This window comes from Uranotaenia lowii, chromosome 2, assembly GCF_029784155.1.
Source record: "Uranotaenia lowii strain MFRU-FL chromosome 2, ASM2978415v1, whole genome shotgun sequence".
Classification (NCBI taxonomy): domain Eukaryota; kingdom Metazoa; phylum Arthropoda; class Insecta; order Diptera; family Culicidae; genus Uranotaenia; species Uranotaenia lowii.
The window spans coordinates 239814485-239836991 of NC_073692.1; the positions used below are offsets into that span (position 1 = coordinate 239814485).

At 36.4% G+C, this 22507-nt stretch overlaps 3 long non-coding RNA genes across 3 annotated transcripts; 1 reads left to right on the forward strand and 2 right to left on the reverse strand.

Annotated features, from left to right (window-relative positions):
• The first annotated feature begins 888 nt into the window (after nucleotides 1–888).
• Nucleotides 889–3996, forward strand: LOC129747414 (uncharacterized). Its single transcript, XR_008737505.1, has 4 exons — nucleotides 889–1873; nucleotides 1938–2064; nucleotides 2129–2213; nucleotides 2268–3996. It is a non-coding gene; the product is annotated as an uncharacterized LOC129747414 (long non-coding RNA).
• Nucleotides 3997–14155: 10159 nt separating this feature from the next.
• On the reverse strand, nucleotides 14156–14648 carry LOC129750021 (uncharacterized). Its single transcript, XR_008738259.1, has 2 exons — nucleotides 14568–14648; nucleotides 14156–14475 (listed from the first exon to the last, which is right to left on the reverse strand). It is a non-coding gene; the product is annotated as an uncharacterized LOC129750021 (long non-coding RNA).
• Nucleotides 14649–19775: 5127 nt separating this feature from the next.
• Nucleotides 19776–21417, reverse strand: LOC129745228 (uncharacterized). Its single transcript, XR_008737104.1, has 3 exons — nucleotides 20778–21417; nucleotides 20649–20721; nucleotides 19776–20588 (listed from the first exon to the last, which is right to left on the reverse strand). It is a non-coding gene; the product is annotated as an uncharacterized LOC129745228 (long non-coding RNA).
• Between the last annotated feature and the right edge of the window lie 1090 nt (nucleotides 21418–22507).

Consider the following 22507-nt stretch of genomic DNA (forward strand, 5'->3'; position numbering starts at 1 on the left):
TGTACACAAGGCAAAGCCTGTCAACAACGAGCACAGCTCCAAACACAACATCCAAGGTGTGACGAGCAACAACCATCTCTCAACCAACTCTCCACCTGAAAATGTTCAAGAATACCACAATCATGCTAACGCAGCAATCAACCAAGCTTGATAGAACGAAGCACAAGAATCAAGAATACACATCCGTTTTCAGACCGTGACAAACTGACAACTTAACCAACACTCAACCATCAACCCATACGAACTGAAGGAAACTCCGAAGGCAGAACCAGCCCCTTCAGGCTCGGGATATTGGAATACGGGAAATTCAAGTACAGTAGCTCCAAATACCACGTCGCTGCTGTCGAAACGATAATCAGGACTTCAAAACGGGCGAAAGAGTTAAGCACCTACGGAGTTTTGCGCAGAAGTTGTGAGGGGTAGACATTATGACGGTCGCTACTTCCATATCGACTCTCGCAAACTGCCGAAAGCACCATGCACTAAGAAATCAAGCTATGTGAACACGGCCATGCCGGTCAACTACGAGAAATCTCCAAAAACAACATAAATGGTGTGATGAGCAACAAAATTCTCCGCAACTACCTCGCCACCAGAAAATGTTAATAAGTACCACAACCATCATTGACACAGGAAAGAACCAAGCTTGACAGAACAAGAAATCAAGAGCAACAACACTTAACCGTTCTCAGATCGTGACAAACTGACACATAGCCATGTAGACTACAAACCGATGACGAATAGAAAGAAGTACTGAAGAAGAAGAAACCGTTCGCCGGACGAGATAAACCGTGCACACAGAAAGCGACAACCATCACAATCTCTTTGTATTTGCACTACGTAGAGGATTTGAAGCTACTTTCTCATACTAATAACTCTTATTATCAAAAAAAAAAAAAAATCCAAATACAAACATTCGTAGAAATTTTCGGGGGTCAGTAAGAAAATTCAAAAGGAACGCGAATTGGAGGCGCGGTAAAACCTCTACTCTGGGCTCTTTCTGATTTAGGAGACTAAATCCTCCTTTACCTGGAACTCTGCGAATCACCACGAACCTGTAAATAAAACCATCACGTTTTTCTGTAAATACTTGTACATAGTATCGTTTAGTTTCGTTATCATTGTTCGATCTGAATCCTTTTGCTTAGTAAAGATTTTTGATCGTTTCTGCGTGTTTGCTGCAGCAGAAATTCGTTGAGAGAAGCAAGTTTGAAATATTGGTCGGTGACTTTGTCACATCTTGGTGACGCAACTTTGATCACCATTTGCCAGAATTCGCTGGTGTTACTTTTGGTTAGAATAAGTATCTTCGTCTTGTACTATGTGCACTACTTCTGGTGTGCCTATAGGGCCACGCAACTAAGTTAGTTAATAAGTATTTTGAGTTTAGCTCAAGCCTTCTGATCAATAATAGCTCCGACCAATTTCAAAGAAAGTTGTAATTTTTTTCATGAGCCGCCTTACACCGTCTCATGAAAAAAATTTTCTGTTGTGGCAGTGCTGTGTAACAATTATATTTAAACTTGGTTTATTTAATCACCTAAACCAATTCGGAACCAAAATCATGTTCAAACAAATTGCAAACAATCAAACATCAAGAATTTGTCGAGTTATTTTCTCCGTGTACCAAATATGAGATAAGCAATCCTAACGAAGACCCACCCTGTCATCGTCAAATCGCCAAGAAAATTTGACACTCAAGCTAGAAAACGTCAAACGTAAACCACCAACTAGACTTCCGTTCAAAGTGTGCTCAGTTGTGCAAGCTGTAAGAACAGCAAAAAAGTAAGCTGCTGCTAAATTTGTTTGCCCCTGTCGTTGGGAAACACGGCCACGGTTTTTGGAACGGCAAAACATCACCAGCAGCAACTTGGTGAGTAAGATTTGGAAAATCAAGCAAGGAGAAAAAACTAACCCTTTTCTTACGGCTCCGTCAGCGCACACGCTTTTCAGAAAAAGCAAAAAGCACCAGCAGCAACTTTGTGCACACGCTAAAGAAAATCACCGTTGGGAAATACGGCCACGGTCTTCTAGAACGGCAACACAGCAGAAGCAGCAAATTTGGTGAGTTAATTTCGTGAAAAACGTGGAAAGAAGAGAAACTAATCTTATATTACGGCTCCGTCAGCGCACACGCTAAACCAAACGGAAAGCCACGCTAAACAAGAAACCGGACCAGACCATCAGACCATAAAAGAACCCCTCTGAAAAGGGTGAGTGGAAGAGCCAAATTATCCGGACATCTTCTAATGGAAAATTGACCTTAGGGTTCTTGTTACTTGATTCGGATCTTGATTCTTGCATTCTTGAATCTTGGTTCTTGTTTCGGGTCCCTCGGTCCTTGTTCTTGTTTCTTCTTTTCATCTAGCTTGAGCTCGTCACAGCACGGAAGGCGGATAACGATTCGGATTCACACATCCCGAATATTCGACAACTCGAAGGACGTCCGGTTCATCGCGTTTGCTAACGTGATTTTGGAGCTGAAAGACGGTGGGCACGATCGAATTGCTATTGTGTTGCTCATCCAGGAGGTTTTGCGACTACGGGGTGCGGTGCACCGATCAGCTGAAGTGACGCCAAATCGAGAGCAGCCGGGAAATCATCCGGGAATCGGTGTCAATCGCCGAATCACGGAATTTTGCAACCCGAATCGTCAAACATCATCAGTGGTGACATCTGGTGACAGGAATTGGAAGCGAACAAGACGAAGGAGTCTGCGACAGCGAAAAGCAGTCGTTTTTTTCCGTGAGCCACCGGGGTGTGTCCAAAAATTATCCATTACAAGATTCGGAACTCTAGCGAAAATGGACGGACAAAATCAAAAAGCGCCACCATCAAATGCTGCGGCAGAAATGCAACTATTTAGTAAAACACGCTAAGGAAAAAAAAACTATTTATATTACACGGTCGGAAATAACTAGCAGTTTGAGGGTTCATTTGCACGACAAACACACTGAGATCTTTCTCGGCGTGGTCTTGGCTCTCCAGAATTAGCACGGTTTTTCGGTATTAGAGTCTTCCCAAGCAACCAAAAGTCCCATAAAACGGGTACAAACACGCTTACTCAGCCCCATCATTGATATGAAATACGTTCTATGCAGCTCAAAATTTAAGTTCTTATTGATACTTTCAAGTTCCAAAACAAGTCTTAATGATCTTCTATTCAGCTTCCAGCGGCCTCTTAATTCAGCTTCCGAAAAATCGCAAAATGAGCAAAAAATCTCTCTCTATCTCAACTGAACCGTTGGCTTCGGTTCATAGCACCTTCTCTTGATTATTTACTGTGTTCTGTACCGGTGCTGCCATGATGCCACGCGCCGGATTTCAAACTCGACAAATTGCTCAATTGCTTCTTTCCTACATTTCCTACATATATCGCATCAGAAAGGTCACTCAAGTACAAAATTACTCATTGAAAAAAACTTGCCCGGCTTGGGGATCGAACCCCGACCTTCGTGGTGAGAATCGAACACGCTACCACGAGACCACGCCTAGATGTTGTTCTAACTGAAACTAAAACTCGAAGAGGTGATTTGATTTTGAAAGCACATCAATGCACTTTTTGTGACTTATCAATACCCGTTTGAGCACTTTTGTGCCTTTTATGTGACTTACCAAATCCCGTTTCGAGCACTTTTGTGCCCTTTATGTGACTTAAGTCCCGTATAACGTACGTATAGATCACTTTTGCAGCTTTCAAGTTCGTTAATGAGTACATATAGTTCACTAATGGGAATTGGGCAAAACAAGTCACAAACAACGTTCATATTAATCACTTTTGCAACTTTCAAGTTCATTATTGAGTACATAAAGTTCACTAAAGGGAATTGGGCAGTTGATTCTCTTTGTCAGCCAATATGTAACTTTCAATGCCTTCATTTAAGTAAATATGTGACTTTTGGTTGCTTGGGTTCAATCGCTATTCAAAGCTTTTTTTCCTTGAGCTATTCAGATACAGCTTGAACAGAAAAATGAGATTTTAAACCTCTTCCTCTCCCCCCCCCCCCCCCCCCCCCCGTGGACAAGCGTGGAAATTTGGCAAACCCTACCCCGGATGTGTACATGGATAGGTTTGAATTTTTTTTTTCACATCTAATTATGAGAGTTAGAAAACACTACTTTTTGCTTTTTTGTTATTGAAATTGCTGAAAAAACAACAGTTATTGAAATAATTTTAAAAGTTTTAAATTTCTCAATTATCATATTTATCACATGCTTTCACGCAGAGAAAACTTGGATTTTGAAACAAAACAAAACTGACTTTGATTCAAAACACTCAGTTTTTTTAATCAAACTCCTGTTTTCTTTGAATCAATGAATTCTCGTTCTGATTCAAATGAATAATTTTTGAAAGAAAGAATAAATTTTTTGAACCGAATAATTTTGGAATTTGATTTTAAACAAATTCTTTGATTCAAAAGACATTTTTTCAATTGCATATGTCTTTTAAAACAAAGTAAATTTTCTTTCAACCAAAGAAAAATGTTTTCAACAGAAAGGAATAATTTCTTTAAGTTAAAACTTCAAACTTAGAAGATAATTCGGATTGAGCAAGTACCGAATTTTGAATTAAGTTTCGCCGGATTTTTAACACAATCCAAACTAGTGAATCAGAGATAGCTATTTAGGAGGATTCAGGATGAGGAATGCATACCATGGTAAGTGCGTGTTAATCCATTAGTCAAAAAGTGAATATTTAAGATTTTATATAAACTTTTGCATTGTTACAGGACCACGGCTGATTCCGCCCAAAATCCAGCGGTCTGATTATCTTCGGGCCGATCTTCAGCGGCAATCACCAGTTGGATGACCGGAGTTGCTTCCGGAAGTTTATTGAGCGGTCCAAGAAGAATGCCCTCAGGCCAAAATTTAGGACCGGTTAATTCCATTATAGTGAACCAGTGTTTGTGTTAAGTTTGTAATAAAAATGAATTTAAGATGTAAATTGTTTCTTTTTATTGTTCAAAATTCCTAATTGGAACTTCTGAACAACAGAAAATATTGTTTCCAATTGGAATAAAAGGAAAATATTTCAATGAACCAATCCTTTTAAATCTAAATCTAAATTACATTGTAGCAAACGAAAACAACTTTGCATCAAATGAAACTGTTTTTTGTTTCAAAGCATTAAGATTTTGACTCAAAGATTTTTCAAAAGAAAAATTCTTTGAAACAAAGGAAAATGTCCTTGAACCAATGGAATTTTTATTTATCCCAAAATCAAAGGAAAAAATCCTTTGTTTTTGCGGCACTTTCCTTTGAAATAAAAAATCTTTTTTCTGCGTGTTCAAGTGGCTACTAATTGTTTAAACTTAAACTGGAAAGCTTTGCAAATTTAAGATTTTGATTTGAACATTTTAATAAAACTAGATAAAATTTATCAGCATTTGAATAAATTAAACTAAATTAAATTAAAACCTTGGGAAAAAATCTGTAATATATAATAAATCAGGATCCCAATCAACATTAATACTTGGCCACGTCATCAAAACCCTTAATCACAGTATCCTCAGCACTGTTCCGCGGAATTCGGAATCAATGATTAGGCTCAACGAGATATGCAATATTAGTTATCTGTTTTAATTAAAGATTTTTTGTATTGAGGAATCTGAATGCGCAAAAACGAGTGAGGTTCTCAATTAAATTGAGTCAGTGGCATAGCTTTTCTTCAAAAATTGATGAAAGTATGTCAGAGTGCATTTTGCAAATGTATAACAAAATTGAACAAAGGCATATTAGAGTGCATTTTAAACCCCCCGGAACGAGGGGCACAAGTGAAAAATTCAAATATTGAGAAATGTTGACCTTTTCTGTCAGTAGATGGTGTAAAGGTTTGTTAAAAGATTGTCCGTTGGCATTTATATGCAAAATTTCAAAAGCTCGGTATCTTTGAATATATTATTTTTGGTGTGTCAGCCAGCTACTGGAGGCGCATTTCTCGATGGCGAACGTGAACATTGGTCCAAAGATGACGGGAGCACTCGCCGAGGGATTGGAAGAATTAGCAAGGACGTACAATCCATCGAGAGAAGCAGTGCGGAAATTGAATGTAAGTCAAAAATCATAAATTTGCTTTCTCACAACTATATGATCTCTCGACCATGAGCCGATTAGGCAAAATAAAAAAATTGTTAACGCAATGTTTTAAATGAACATGATAAATTTTGCTTTTGTAATATTATTTGAAAACAATACTATTTGTCCTTGGCAACCTTTAAGAGCTAGCCGGCGCCCTGAGGAGAAAACGTTTTGATTCTTCTCCTGAGGCGAAAACCCTCAAATTTTACACGTTGTGCAAGTCAGACGCGTTTTTTGTTCTACCTGTTCTAGCCGAAAAATCATTTGCTTTTCCTCTCGTTAAATTCCCTGAGCCAGGCGCGGTCCTATGGGGGGGGGGGGGGTGATCGGGGTGATCACCCCCCCCCAAGCGGCAAAAAACCGTTACAAAATACTCGCAAACGCTGGAAAAGTTCGATCATTTCCTAGTGGATGTTCTATGGAATTTTCAAAATTTTCCACTCCGTGGGGGTGATTTTTAAATAAAAGAATTTATTAATTTCTTAAATTCTTAAAATTGGAAAAAAATCGGTCCGCCAAACTAAAATCGCTGTAACTTGCAATCCCGTAGACCAATTTTCACCAAATTACTTTTGTTATGGCACCTACAGTTTTTAATTCGAAATTGCTGACCGTATATGAATCTTTTATAAATTTTTATACAATCATATCTATTCAATTTACTAAAAATACCAAAAATACTACTTCTTAAATTAGAGGTGATGATCAAAACCTGATAAAAATTGAGTTCAGGAATATACCTCCAAAAACAGGTTTTAAAACAAATGCTCCAAAAACTTGCCTATGTATTAATTTTTCCCAGATGAGATAAAACCAGTGATGATAATATCCCGTCATAACTCGACTATTTTCTCGAGAACAAGGACTTTTAATTCAAAAATAATAAAAGCTATAAGAAATGAACCCTTTGTTATTTTTTTTTTTTCATTTTAAATTATACATTATGTTTGAAAATATTGAATGCATGAAGCAAAAATACTTTTTTCACTTTTTTACTAAATCATTCGTTTCAAATGTGTAACTGTATCTTTCGATTCAGTTACAATAAATTTTAAAATCTATGAATGCTTGCAATTTAAGAGAAAACAAATAAAAATAAAGTTCCGAAAGTTGCATACCTAAGAATTTGAGTTTATTGATTTTGTTTTAGAATTACATTTATATTTAGAAATTGAAGAATCGAAACAAGAGTTTATATTAATTAGTTTTTTCGAATCACGATTCAGCAATATACTTCTGAAAAATAATAAAACATTCAGTTTTAAATTCATAGTAATTGTTAACACATTCTCAAATAAATGTTTGGATTTCAAAAGGTATTGTTGGAAAACGAGAATCACTAAAATTTTGGTGAGAGTTTTACGGTGATATTAAAATATTGTAGATAACTTGAGATTTTTTCACATGTGTGTATTTTTTCATTTGTAAAATTACATTTATATCGGAAGGTTCTTGAAAGAGTTCTTGAATTGATAATTTTTAAACTGCTCAATGTACAAATGACGAAAATTATCTTTTTGTCGACAATTGTTCGCAGTGAAGAATTTAAGAGCTAATTTTAATTTATGTTGGTGCCCTAAATTATTTTCAAATAGGTTAAACATTATTCAAGAAAATTCTGCACTTTTCTGACAAAACTTTTAAACATTACAATAAAAATTCGAAATAAGGGTTCATATCACATTTCTTTCCGCAAGAACGCAAGTAATGTTGACTTCTGTGACATTTTTTTTAATTAAGTTTTCGGTTTATTTACTGTTCCCAATTTTGTAAAATAATAGACTTTTAACGAATGTTTAAAGAAGTAATGACTACATAGGATTTAAGATATTTCTCAAAGCAGAAACCAAATCGTTTTTCAGACTTCAGTAAATTTTTCAATAAAAAAAAATATTTGTTTTTTAAAACTTATTAACTTATTGACTAAAATAATGTCAGAAATTTTTGTGTTTTAGAAATAATAAAAACCCTAGATTTTTTTAAGATCATTCATCATCATGAAAGTAGTATTTCTTAATTGAATAAAATATGATAAACAAGTTCAGAATCATTTTTTTTTCATGTTAACTTGTAAGTTCATCAGTTACCAATGATTGATTTCACTCAAAACTGATTCTTTTTAAAACTCTATATAAACTCCATATCACCAAAACGAGAGGTGATAAACAAAATCTAGTTGAAGTACGAGTTCTACTAAATCAATCATTAAAACATAGACACCAAAATGCTATCTCTTGCATTATTTTGGAAAGACGTTTTTATTAGAAAAATCATTTTCAAATGTTAATATCTAATCTTTTTCATCTTCATGTTATATTTAAATTGCTGAGTTAATCACCGTGATTTTGTTTGATAATTTTATCTATCGACCTTAACGATGAAAATTAAAAGAACATAACTGAGAACATTTCAACATTATGAAAATTCTTGTCAAATAGAAAGTTAGAAATGTATGGATGTTGAAAATGAGAAAGTAGAATTTTATAAGAAGCATTTTAATCACATGTAATCAATTCATTCCTCATGGATAAAAAAAAAAAACAAATGAATAAATGAATAAATAAATAAATAAAAGGGATCAGTTTCGTGTTTGATCATTCATGAACTCTTCCATTTCCCGAATTGTACTTCGTCAGTGATGATGAATTGTTGTTGAATTTTAAATACATAAAGTTATAAACTTGATAACTTGATAGAATTAATTATTTTCATTTTTAAATTAATCATCTACTTATTTCGAATAAATTCTCTGAAGTTCAAAATGAATATAATTTCTTCATCGATAATTCATATTTCAAATTGTGATTGAACAGTGTTTCAAATGACATTACAGAGGAATTTTTCTACCGAAACTAAAATTGAAATTGAAGAAAAGAAATGTAAATTAATATGGTTGATATAATTTACATTATTATCAATTAAATATTCTGACCTGATCTGATTTTTTGTAAGAATTCGAGTTTAATTTCTTATCAAATCTGGTGTTATATTTGATCTATTCTTCTTCTGTGCACTGATTGTTATGCCCGAAGCTTCAAATTCTGGCTTTATTCCAATTTTTAATTCGCATTCCGCATGAAAATACTTGCTTGTTTTTTTTTTTTGTTCAGAATAAGTATCAACATTTCGAATGAATTATTAATGACTAACCGGAAATAAAATTGATTTGAAATTTTGATTCTGATTTATTTTGATTTGTATCAGTATCTTTTTTTCGAGTTTGTGTGATGATTATGGGTTTCAATATGGTTTTAGAAATCAATTTGCTTATTTATTGTCCTTTTTTGGTATTTTATAATTTCTAACAAAATTTTAAATTCGAAATACCCTACCCATGGACGTGTCCATCGCACGGGTCTGGTGTGCAGCAAATATTAAAGTCTCATTTGAACCTGCACACAAACCCCCCCCTCCCCCCCTCTTCCCCCATCCTCTCCAAATGAACGTTTTTTCGCAATATATTTACGTTATTGACTGATTTTTGAAAATTTGGAAAATCACCCCCCCCAAGAGCCAGCTCTAGGACCGCCCCTGCCCTGAGCTGTGCGAAAAACAGTAAGTTAATAACGGATCAAGTGTACTATAAAGGATCAAGTCCCCTCTTCCATAAACATGCTTCTAATTCATCAACGGTATCAATCGTTCTCTGAAATAACACGATGTAATTTTATTTAATACTTTCGATGAGATGATACTAATAATTTTAGGGTATTTATAAACCGTCATAACTTTTTTGTTATAACTCGAGGCGTGTCTATAAGCTTAAAAGTTCGTGTACTACACGCAGAAAAATATATTTTAAAAATAATAAGATTTCGGCCAAAAATAATAAAAATTTTGGTTGGGAAAAAGCACAAATATATTTTTGATAACACTGACAAAAAACATCGATTCGATTTAAAATTATCGTTTGATCGAAAATAAAATAGCCCCTTTTTAAAAATGATCCATAATAACTGTCAAAATAACAATAATTTTGGTTCTAAAATAAAATAAATCCGAATTGAGACAAAAAAGTAATATTTCAAAATGAAAGTACAAAAATAGATTGGTTTCTATTTGCATAAATGTTCACCCTTATTCTCGTTTTCGATCGAATGACATTCGTTCGAAAGTTTTGCAATTTCGTATTCTTGTTTTCGTTCGAACGAATGGGAACAGTTCGATCTTTCGAACATCGTTCGTACGAACGAAAATTTGCATTCCCGTTTTCGTTCGAACGTATTTCTTCTATGGGCCGACAAACGCGAGTCTGATACTGCGAATCATGAACGTTTAAAGCAGTGGTTTTCAAACTTTTTTCACTCACCGCCCCCTTTTGCAAAATTTCCGAGCTCAATGCCCCCCTGGGCAAATTTTCAATAAATCTATTAAAAAATGAAAATCTGGATCGTTGAAAAACCATTAGCTTTTGGCTTGATGTTGTAGTAAGGCTAATCTCAAAACTCATTCAAATTTATATGAGGCTCTCAGAGCCAAAGGAATAGGGGATATTATAAGTGTAAAAATAGTCAATTTTGATTTAATAATGTCAAACGATTCTTTATATTTCAAACTATTTTTCTTCATGACTTTTCAGATTTTGAGAATTTTATTTACATACTATTTTGTCCGATATAAAAATGCTATTTTTTGAAAAAATTATGGAAACCCAAGCAACCAAAAGTCGCGTTTTTACTTAACTCCGAACTCCGAAGTTCACATTTGGCTGAAAAAATGTTTAACGGGAACTTCAGGTGACTCTTGTCGCGTAAAAGTTACTCAGGAACTTCTATCGCCCTTTGAAAGGATAAACTATCGATAACGGAACTTCTAAGCGCATTTAATGGAACTACTTTCAAGAAGGTCGATAACGTTCGCGTAACATTCTAAAACGTACCATTAAGATACTTGAAGGTGTTTTGAAGAACCTATATGGGAATTCTAAGCGACATGTCAAAAATGTCTTTCAAGAAGGTCGATAACGTTCGCGTAACATCCTAAAACGCACCATTAAGATACTTGAAGGTGTTTTAAAGAACTTATATGGGATTTCTAAGCGACATGTCAAAAATGTCTGTCAATTTCATGTCATGGTATTTGTTTTGTTTATATCTGTACTGATATTTACAAATGGAATTAAAGATTTTTTCGAATTTTTCTTATAAATGTTAAGATATTCGAATAAATTTTTGATGATGCGAATTATTGTTATTATTCATATTGTGTACTGAAAAAGTCCTTCAAACGACATAAGGAACAAACTATTGACCAACCTATTCCTTCATCTCAAATGATATTGAGTTTAAATACTAATTATTACAATGGCAATGAACTATTGCTGGATTGGTCGAGAGGCTGGTGAGTTTCATTACAATCTAGAGAGCAGCGGTTCAATTCCCTAGGCGTGTAAGCAGCTTTTGTAATCAAAACAATATATAATTAAAATCAATGAGATAGACCATGATAGACCGGCAACCTAGCAATCTGACATCTGGTTGTCAGAGCAAACTGTCAATCGGATTTTTTTTTTCGGCACGTAGAAATTTCTTGCCATTCTCTTAGAAGCTGAATAGCGTTCTCTACAGCCACCTAAACGAACTTGAAAGTAGCTTTAAGAACTTAAATTTTGGGCTGATTAGCATTCCCTTCAGACACAAACTAGAGCTGATTAAGCTTCTATGGAACCTTTTTAAGGGAATTCTGGTTGCTTGGGAAAGGACCAAATATAACAACTTAAATGCGTGTTTATTCGAAATAAGCTTTTAGGCACTTATACCATTTTGGATCCAAGAGCCTCATATTGCTTCAAACCTCCAGCAAACACTTAATTCTATGTAAAGTTTCCAGGACACTTACTAAAACTGGTTAATTAGTTTGTTTTGATATCAAATCATATACCTATCTCAAATTTTGGTAATCAAAATTTTCTATTCATCATTATTTGCATTAGTGTTGAAGACTGAATTGCCTTATTGAATACAAATTAAATACTGTCAAGCCGGTAAAATAACGTAAGAATAGTATTACTTCTTGATCTTAATCTGAATTTTAATCCTGTTCATTGTTATGCAGAATTCACGGGTCTTACAGCTTAAATAAGATTCCAATAAGTGATAACCGAACAGATTAAAAGTTTATCTATGGCAAATGGCCCAATTGATTTTTAGAATCGATTGAAATAGATATGAACAAATAAGAACTTAAAATAAAAAATCTCTAATCAAAAATAATTCTTTTAAATTTTCTTTTAAAAAAAAATTCAACACTAAATCACAGATGACGCCTTTTTATACAGTTTTTTCGAAGTTATTTTTCGTTTAGCAGTTTTTTTAGACAATGCAGCTTAAAGATTATCAAGCATTGTCATCTAAAATTATTCTTGTTTTAGTGTAACCCAAAATAATTTTAAAAACAAGATCAACATGAACAGCGTAAACATAATCAGTGACAATTAGAAAAATAATATTTTAGTTAGATTTAAAAATAATTAATGAGATATTGGAACATAAATTTGCTTGCAGCTCTGTTAAATCATAGATATTTAGGTCTTCAACCTGATGTCTAGTTTTGTACCCTAATTTTATTTTTTGCATCGAACTTACTCGTTGTTAAATCAAATCTATGTACGTTGTTTTGTGATTTGTGAAAATGTGAATTACGACCTCACCGACCCCCTGAGCGCTTCCAACGCCCCCCAAATTTCAACATTGAGCTCAACGCCCCCCTGAAAGCTCTCAACGCCCCCAAGGGGGCGGTAGGGACCACTTTGAAAACCACTGGTTTAAAGCAACTAATGGAATTTATTTCCGATTGGGGTGTTCATAATAACGTAATTATTGTGAGTTTAAACCACGAAATTAAGGCGAATAACTTTTTTATTCAAAAATAAAAACAAAACGTAGAATTCCGGTTTTCGATCGATTTCTCTACAGGTTTTCAAATGTGAGTCTGAAACTGCGAACTGTTGGCTTTTGGAGGAATGGGAATTTTGAGATAGGTTAAAAAGAATTGTTTTATCATTGAAGTAAATCAAATATTAAGACAAAGAGATATCAAAAGACAATTGTTTGATTTCAAAAAAATTAATAATCATCCTAAAGTTTATTTACATTATTTGCACTGAAACTGTCTTAAGATTGCTTTGGTTTTTTGATTTTTCTTTTTTCACTCGACGAAGCAGCTGTTCTAACAGCACCACTCCATCGATTGGCATCCATAACAGCTTCCCAAAGCAAACCAATTCATTGATGGATCTGGCCTTCAGCCTTTGATAATCTTGGAAACAGCCTCGCGGAAACACCGGTGATGGTTTATCCTGATGACGGTTCATGTAGTTCGACTCGCTTAAGAGCAAACGCACCAATAAGTGAGTATACGCGGCCCGGTTTTGCTCATTTCAGCGGACCGGTTTTGGGATACTCACTCTTTTGCGCACCGGGCGGTAGCATAATTATTTTTAAATTTGGCATTGCACTGAGAAAACTTTTGAAGAAAATCTTAATCTTAAATTAATACGTACCGAGTAAATTTTCGGAGTCGTCAGTTTTTTGCTGAAATTTTAATGAATGTTGGTCTTAAAAGGGCCTGGGGGTGTTGGCAGTTATTTGACGGGATTGCTGCTATCCGTATCGTGACGTCAAAGTCTACATCCTGGTTGAACATGCCGTACAGCAGCAGCAAGGCCAAGCAACTTTGAACACCAGTAATCGGGTCCGATGACGGATGCAGCAAGAACTTCCGAGCAGGATGTTTGCTTCGCTTGGCCTCGTCATCATATCTATAGGACACCGCTTTCAACCGGTGGTGGTTGTTTTCGGCGACCGATTCAACATTGATCCTTTCGGTAAAGCGTTGAGTTTCCCTTACGGTGTTTCCAATTCCGTGTCACCCGTTTGCTGGATTGTGATTAAAAACTTATTGCATTGTAAGACGACTTGATTGAATAAAATAAATTCAGATAAGAATAAGTTCAGATAAGAATATATTTTCGAATTAAGCTCGATTTTGCTTTCAAAACGCCGGGCACTTTTATTTCTTAACACCCCCGAAACACACCCTAACACACCCGAAAAACAAAATTCAACAAACTAAACAATTCAACTAAAATTCAACTTTATTTGTTTATTATATTTATATTAAAATCATACTTGTCTAAAAAATCTTCAACTTCTTTTTCTATCCAACGTGCTGATTGAAATAGTTGCTGCTCCGAAAAACTGGGTCCCATTAGTTGCAAACTTATTGAGAGACCTCGTTTCGAAAGCCGAATCGGTAGGGACAGTACTGGAATGCCACCCATATTGGCCGGTTGGATACAAAAATCCTGCACAGCGCACTGGTCTCGATTATTATTACTCCGAGAAACTCCGAGTGACCATTTTTGGTCACAAATTACGATGCTTCAAGTTTGTTTATCTGAAATTGAGTGAGAAAGGAAAAAAATGTTATCAAAATTCATAGATAGAAAAAATTCCAAAACAGTATAAAATACAAAATAAATAACTCACCATCAGAACCAGCATGTACACTTTCTCGTTCAATTCTTGGAAAAACCCGAAAAAATGTAACGAAATTGCAAATTTAACTGATAATTCCAAAAAAAACCAGCCACAATTTTAATCTGATACAGTTTTTTCTTAAAATAAAATTTAATGATATTTAATGATATTTAATATCAAGCAAACATCTACACGCTGCGACATCGTTTGTTTAATTCTGCTCAAAACGGTAGAATTTTTTTCAGTGCATGTTTGCTCTCGCCCCTTTCTAGTGAGCAAATTTGGTGATTTCGTCGGTCCCGACGGCATCGGCCCTATTTTGCTCACCTTCATACAACCCCCTGACAACTTGACGTTTCCATACAAATTGCGTGTGCCAGTTTTTTCTGGTTCTCTGGTTCTGTCAAATCGAAAATCAAGCGACTTAACATGTCGGAAGGGCGCATATGGAAATATGGTTTCTTTTAATCGATTCAACAAATGAAAAAAAATGTTAAGAATTGAAAATTAGCTCAGTTATACGTAGAGTGAATCTGTTTTCAGAAGTTCAGTCGAAGCAAACGGCACACAGACGTAAATCTGTGTGTCCTTTATAAGGTTTAAAACTTCAGTACTGATCAAAATAATTCACTAATAAACGGCAGAATTTTTTGAAAAGAACCCCTTCAACCGAAACTATTGATGACGATCGTACACAATAAATGTAAAACAAAACAAACCACAACCATCATCGAGTGATTTTCATAAACTGCGATACATATGAAAATTTTAGTATAACAAAACTTTCAAAAGCAGCAGAAAATTTCTCAGTTTATGGAAAACTGTTCCGATACAATAAATAAATAGGTAGAATATTGAATGAGAATAATAATTTTGATTATGTGCCCTTTCCATACGCATGGCTCGAAAAGTATGTACAAGCGGTACACATGCGACATCTGCGAATTTTAATCAGGCACACGAAACTCGCCAGAACTGTCAAGTTGCCAGGGGGTTGCCTTCATACTAACCCCCGGTGCGGTATGGAAGTGATTAAACTCGTGAGCATTTTCACTTTGCTCGCGATTGCTGCGGATGCCCTAACATCTTGCAAACTCCCAAACTAGCCCCCAGGTCGATCGGTTTTAACTGCTGCTGCTGCTGCTGGTGTTGATGGTTTTTATTGGATGAGCCGGTTCCGTTTGTTGAAAATGTCGATTCCTGGGCCATAATCTGCTGATTCCCTACCGTTCCCCGTTCTGGAAGGCGAAATTTCACAAAATCACCACAACAAGAACGGTTGTTTACATGGAATTGGCTGGCGAAAAATGTCATTTTCATACGCAGGGCTGCCTCAAAATTTCGAAATTCATATGGTAACACTAATCTCGAAAGTATCGCATTCGATCGAAAACAAGAATAGCTTTTTCGAATTCGTTCGAAAGTATCCGTTCGAACGAAAGTCAGATACGCCGTAAACAAGAATAAGGGTGGTTATTTATTGGATTTCAAAGAAGAAGAAGAAACAAAAACTATTTTTTAAAAATTTTATTCGATATCCTTGAATTAATAAAAGTTTATGATATTACCACAAAAATAGATCCTTTTTAAATTGATACAGTGCTGGTTCCCCTCGACGGTGCATCCAATCCTGCAGCAGCAGTGCGGAGGTAGGTGGCAGTTCCACCTTCCTAACCGGTTACCATCGGGAGAGCGAGATTTCGGCCCAAGGTAGAGGCAAAGCGACAACCCAATCAATGCGGATCATTGTTGAGCCGAAAATTTCGCGTGTAGGGTTGCGTTCGATGTAAAAAATTGAGGTCTAAAATCTCAACGTGCATAAGTCAAATCAGCTGATTGTACCGATTGCACATATACAGATACATTAGATGCATATTATACAAAATAGAAAAATCCTCCTCCTGTCCAAGAGGGCCTGAAAAAATTTTTCAACGGCCATTTTGTCACCATACCTGCAGCTAATTGGATGTGCCACATCGAAAAATGGTAAGTTCTTTCAATATTAATGCCAGTTTCGATTAATAATTTATTTTTTCATTGTTTTAGGATCGAGACGGACTAGCCTATGGCCTTTTTGAGAAATGCGGCACCAAAATCAGCTGCAGCAGTGGCCGTCAAGTACGAGCTTCAACTCCAGAAGCAGGCGGACACGGAGCGCGAGTCACTGGCCTTGGAGAGGGAACGGGATCGCAGCGAACGGGATTTCAGCTCAGTTTCCAACTCCAGCAACGAGCATCGCCGAAGCCAGGACCCGCCGGATAGTTGAAGCTCGTAGCAGCATCGAAATCAACAGCAGCAGTTTATTCGTGGTCCCATGAGGCCAGGCATGCAAAATTAAATAATAAGCTCCGGTACGGATGCCGCTTCCGGAGGAGCGTTTTTATTATTCAAATAAATTTAAACATAAAATTGATAAGATTTTTTTTTCATCCCGGTATAAGACCTCCCCAAAATTCCGTTTTAGAGCTGACACACACACACATACAAGCGATTTTTTCGTATGCACTAATACATTCACACAAAATGTAAACAAACCAAGCATGCGTTTGTGTGCGTTAGCTGTCATTTTGAATCGGTAAAATTAATTTCTACTGTATCGGTTGGGCCATTTTCCACTAGAAAACAATGGGACGGCTAGTAGGCGGCTAGTAGAATTCCTACTAATCTTTCTAGTGGTCCTACTACTCTTTTCCGTCAAAGGGAATTTGCCAACGCTGATGTGCATCATCCAGGCCGGAGTCCAGGAATTTCAACTACACGGAGAAAAAAGTATAGTATTTTTAACAATAATCCACTTACATTTAATCATATTTCTGATTGATTCTCGGCTAACTATAAATATCAAACTTTCAACTATATATACAATAGACTATCGGTTTGTTTTTTTGTGTTTAAAAATACATATAATAGATTCAACTTTATTGATATGATTGATTTTGTGCACTCAACTATAAATATCATAGATTCAACTACATATGCATGATTGAATTTCTTCATTCAACCATAAATATGATAGTTTCAACTATAATCGTATGATTGATTCTATTATATATATAGTTAATTCAACTATACAAAAACAGTTGATTCAATTATATTTATAGTTGTTTCAATTATAGTGTATTATAGAATTAAAAGTTAATTTCATTTGATTTAATTCATATATACAATTAGGAAAAAGGTAGTTTCGGAGGTCTTAATTATTTCAGATGACTCAGAACCTTTATTCTAGGTTCCGAAATAAAAGCGAGCAAAAGAATATGAACATTATATATTTTTAAACTAATTTTCCATTTTTATGTTTAAACAAACTTAAGCCTCTAATTATTATAAATAAAAATAAACGTTATTAAGCAGTACCTGTTTAAACTTTTCCGCTTTTATGCACCATCAAAAACTGTTTTAGTGACTCAATGCTATGCTCTATGGCTAATATAACAAACTTGTCCGCATTTTCTTTTTTAATTCATGCAACGAATCAAGCTCGGAACGTTTTTGGAGCAAAGTTTTTACCACATCCTGAATCAAATCGAACTTCGAGATGACAATCGGGTTCAACAGATTGCAGCTGGACGTTCCAATGGTAGTGCTAACTGATGGAACGAGCAATAATCCGCAACCGCTAACAGTTGGTTGTTTAATTTGGAAGTCAGACGATGACGTGTCATATGGTGCCTGGGCCGGACCCGGATCTGAAAGCAGCAAGAATGATTTTTTGTTTATTGATAGTTACAAGTAACATTTATTAATAACATTTTGGTTCCCATGATCAAATAGATTAAAGATCTTAGAGAAATATCTGGGTTTTAAAATTAATTGAAATTATAGCATTATTAAACTTACCAGCCGGATACAATTAAGCATTTTATTGTTCGCTTTCGTCAGCAGTTTTCGGTCATTTTTCAGGGGCCACTGTTTGGTTTGAATTTTACAGCGCTTGCTATCATTTATCCTACCGCGATTCACCCACCCATGGAGTGGTTTCCGCAGGTAGAATTGAGTTTCTTAGCTTTGAAACCGAGCAGCAGCAAAACCCGTTCCTCCTCCGAAGGTTTTGATCACTTTTCGCAAATGTTCGATATTTTGGGTGATATCATATCGACCCTGATTGTCGATTCTTATGTAGCGTTCGCTTTTCTTGGCCCCGGGCTCGAGCCGGTCACAATTATCACCGTAATCATTGCACGGTTTGATTTTAACCTCGTACAAACAAACATGGACACACGACGCGACGACGGCAAGAGCGAAAATGGCGGCAAGAAAAATTGTGTATATCATAACTATCATAACAATATAGTTTCATTTACTATATCTACGGTTCAATTCTTAGAATCAATTATACATTTGAAGTTGAATCTATCATACTTACAATTGAATCAATTATACCACTACAGTTGCATTTATCATATTTACAGTTGAATCAATTATACCACTACAGTTGAATCTATTATATTTATAGTTGAATGCCTAAAATCAATCATACAATTGTAGTTGAATCTATCATATCTACAGTTGAATCAATTATACCATTACAATTGAATCAATTATACCATTACAATTGAATCTATTATATTCATAGTTGATTGCATAAGGTCAATCAGCAGTTTGTAGTTGAATCTATTGTATTTATAGTTGAATGCATAAAATAAATCATACAGTTGAATGCATTATATTGATAGTTGATTGCGTAAGTACAATTAGAAGTTTGTAGTTGAATCTATTATATAAGTAGTTGAATGCGAAAAAATCAACTGCATTTCGATTATTGGTATAAAAAGCTGAAATGATTGGAACAACTGTCGTCTTTTTTCTCCGTGTAACGTCATGGCATCCCTGTCAGGAACGTTTGCTCAATCGGGCCGATTGCAAAACAGAGATGGCGGCACTCGAATTCTAGCGGTTAGAAATCGGTCCGTTTTCGGTTCGATTTCCATCCACCTGCTCGATTGCTCGAAATCTAAACGGTATTTTTTTTGCGAAGCATGAACGAAACGAAACAAAGTCGCGATTACTGCCATTTTAGTTTTTCCCGTCGTCGTGTGCGTTATTGTTTTAGTGAAAATATGTTGCAAATCAGTGTTTCCTCTTCAATTTTTGTTATCAAATTGTTCGCTTAGGGAGGACGGTTTATCAACTGGTGTTAAATCCACTCTTCACGGAATACAAAACCCGTAATCCATAGTAGGAATATCGATATGGGTAAGAAAAAGCCGCCATTGATGTGTTTTCATGATAACAGAATAAAAATCGCGAAAAAACGCTTATTTTTCATTGCTCTTTTTTTATTTCCCGTTTAGCTTGGATTAGCCATTTGGAGCGGTTGGACGGAGCGCAAAATACTGGTGATTTCATATCCAGCACCAAGTTGTTTCCAGTTCCAGAGACTGTAGCTTAAGCGGAAGTGATTCGGGAAGCTTGTTGAAGTTCTTTTGCTTCTCTCCCGGCTAGCAATGGGGGAGGAAACACAAATCACCAAAACATACATAAAACTACGCCACAAAACAAAACCAAAACAAATTTGTTGCTTATTTCTATTTCCAATCATTGTTTTCTTAATTTTCAGACCGCATACTTTCTTTCGATCTACTTCTTCTTCTCCCGCTCATCATCATCCTCTCCTTCTTCTTCTTCCATTCTGCTTCTACCGTTCTTCTTCCATTCTGCTTCTACTCTTCTTCTTCCATTCTGCTTCTACTCTGCTTCTTCTTCTTCTATTTCGCTCTTGCTCTTCTTTTTCCTTTACTGCTGCTTCTTCTTCTTGCTTACCTGCTTCTTATTTCTTCTTCTTACTTCGCTGCAGCTTCTTCTTTCTTCTGACTAGCGCTAGTACTTACATGTTTCTTTTCTTATTTACTTTTCCTTTACAGCAACCTCAATGTCATCCGATGACCGAAGCAGACTTGGGCACCACTGACAGCAGCTGATCGACCAACTTCCAGAAGAAACACGACTCCGGCTCCCGGACGAAACAACTTTCGGCTCCGGAAAAGACAGACTCCAGGCAGCGTCGGTTTTCAGCTCCCAATAAAAGCCCTTAAATAAATAAACCAGTCAGTAATCTCCGTTTCTGTTCCTCAGTCCATCCGCACTCACCCAATTTGGGGATCTGGGAAATGTTCCTTGCAGCCAATAGTGATCGGAAGTTATTTCTTCCGATGTCCGCTCTCTATAAAAGGAGTCTTCAGTTCGATTGTTTACTATCAAAAATCCAATCAGACTCACCCGTGGAAACGGAACTTTCTTGCCTTGTTCCGTTTAGTTGCCGATCTCGGATCCTTCCGCTCCCTAGCCTTCCCGGAATTCTGCACGAAGCCTCATACGGAACTGTTTATGGAGAGCATTTTGTCTTGATTTGCCCGCTCGAGGATGTTGTGTAGGAATTTACTGACCTGGTTAATCGACTTCTTTTTCGTTCCTCCCGTAACGGTCTTGGAATCAGCAGCGTCTCGTTCTCCAGGGCACCTCGCGGGTGTACCTCCAACGAGATGGTGGAATCAGCAGCAAACTCGCGGTAATTAAGCCGAACGCAATGGCGACTTTTCGATTTCGGTTAGCTTGCTCTTTTCACGTTTGCTTCACACTAATTTTGTTTATGTTTGTCTTCAATGACGATGACGATGATGACAGATACACGCAGAGAATGTTTTAGCACAAATAGTAAATTTTACTCAAATGATGATGATGACAGGTACACGCAGATAATAATATAGCAACAAATACGTTAAACAAACTCAAATGCTACACAACCCCATTGTCACGGAAAAATTTTTCATGAGCGACGGCTAGGAGCTCATGAAAAATTTATAAAAAGCTTCTTATATCACAGGAAGCTGACTAGAGACGCACAAGGCAACAAAGATGGAGCAGACCTCCGCACGGACAACAACGTGCACCACAAATCACAAATAACGCAGGCCTATAGCCCGCCAGATCTCACATGTTATATTATCCTAACATTCCACAACAAAACATAACTATACGCCAACCAGGTTTGGCAAAAAACAGGTCCCTATGTGCGTTTTATCTCTAAGTCTAATTCACGTGACAATGGTATATTAACATCAGATCACAAACCGTTAAAAACAAAAGGCTTAGATCTAACAAATTAAAATAAATTAACAGAAAAAACGTTCAACTTATTGCTAACATTGAACGAATTAAAATCAGACTGTTTTGGTGATGGTTAAAATAGTTACAGTGTGCTGAGTAAGGAAGCATTACCAACCAACCTCGCCATGAGCCCAGAAGAGGAGTTTTACCGCGCTCCCAATTCGCGTTACTTTTGATCGGTGATTTCATGGCGATCCTCAGATTACACTGTAACATATTGACGAAACGACATTAATTTGGGACTAAAATGACATGATTGGGTACGATGACACTAGTACGGTATGCTCACCAGCTGCGCTCGATTTTTCACGATCGGCTAACGGATATTGTCAACAGGATGGTAGTTTCGCTGGTTGTTCATAGCTGTTTTGCACAGTTTGTCTCGTTCTGGCAACGGCGTATCAGCGCGCGGCATAATACGACCAGTTTCTCTCGCTCTGGCAAACGGGAGAGCCTGTGGGCTGTAACGGTAGGTGTCTGGTTTGTCACGATCCAGTAACGGCGTGCAAGCGCGCTTTAGCACGGTAAGTTTCTCTCGATCTTACTAACGGCAAGCCTTCAAATAGGCCTATGGTGGCATTGTTGTCGCAATTCGTGGTCGTTGAGTGTACAACAGTGCACATATTGACACTCAGACGAAAGTTGGCGAGAAATCGCCGAAATGGACTTGATCGGTAGTGTGGTTTGCGTTGTCCAAACGTTGACCTCCTTTTACTGAGGAGCATGTCGAGTAACATCTGTCTCCACTGATCTGCTTCCAGATTTCTCCTACGTTGTCGAGGTTCTCATGCTGCAGTGACTCGTGGAGATGTTGAGCAGCGAATGTTGCGTGCTTCCGCGAC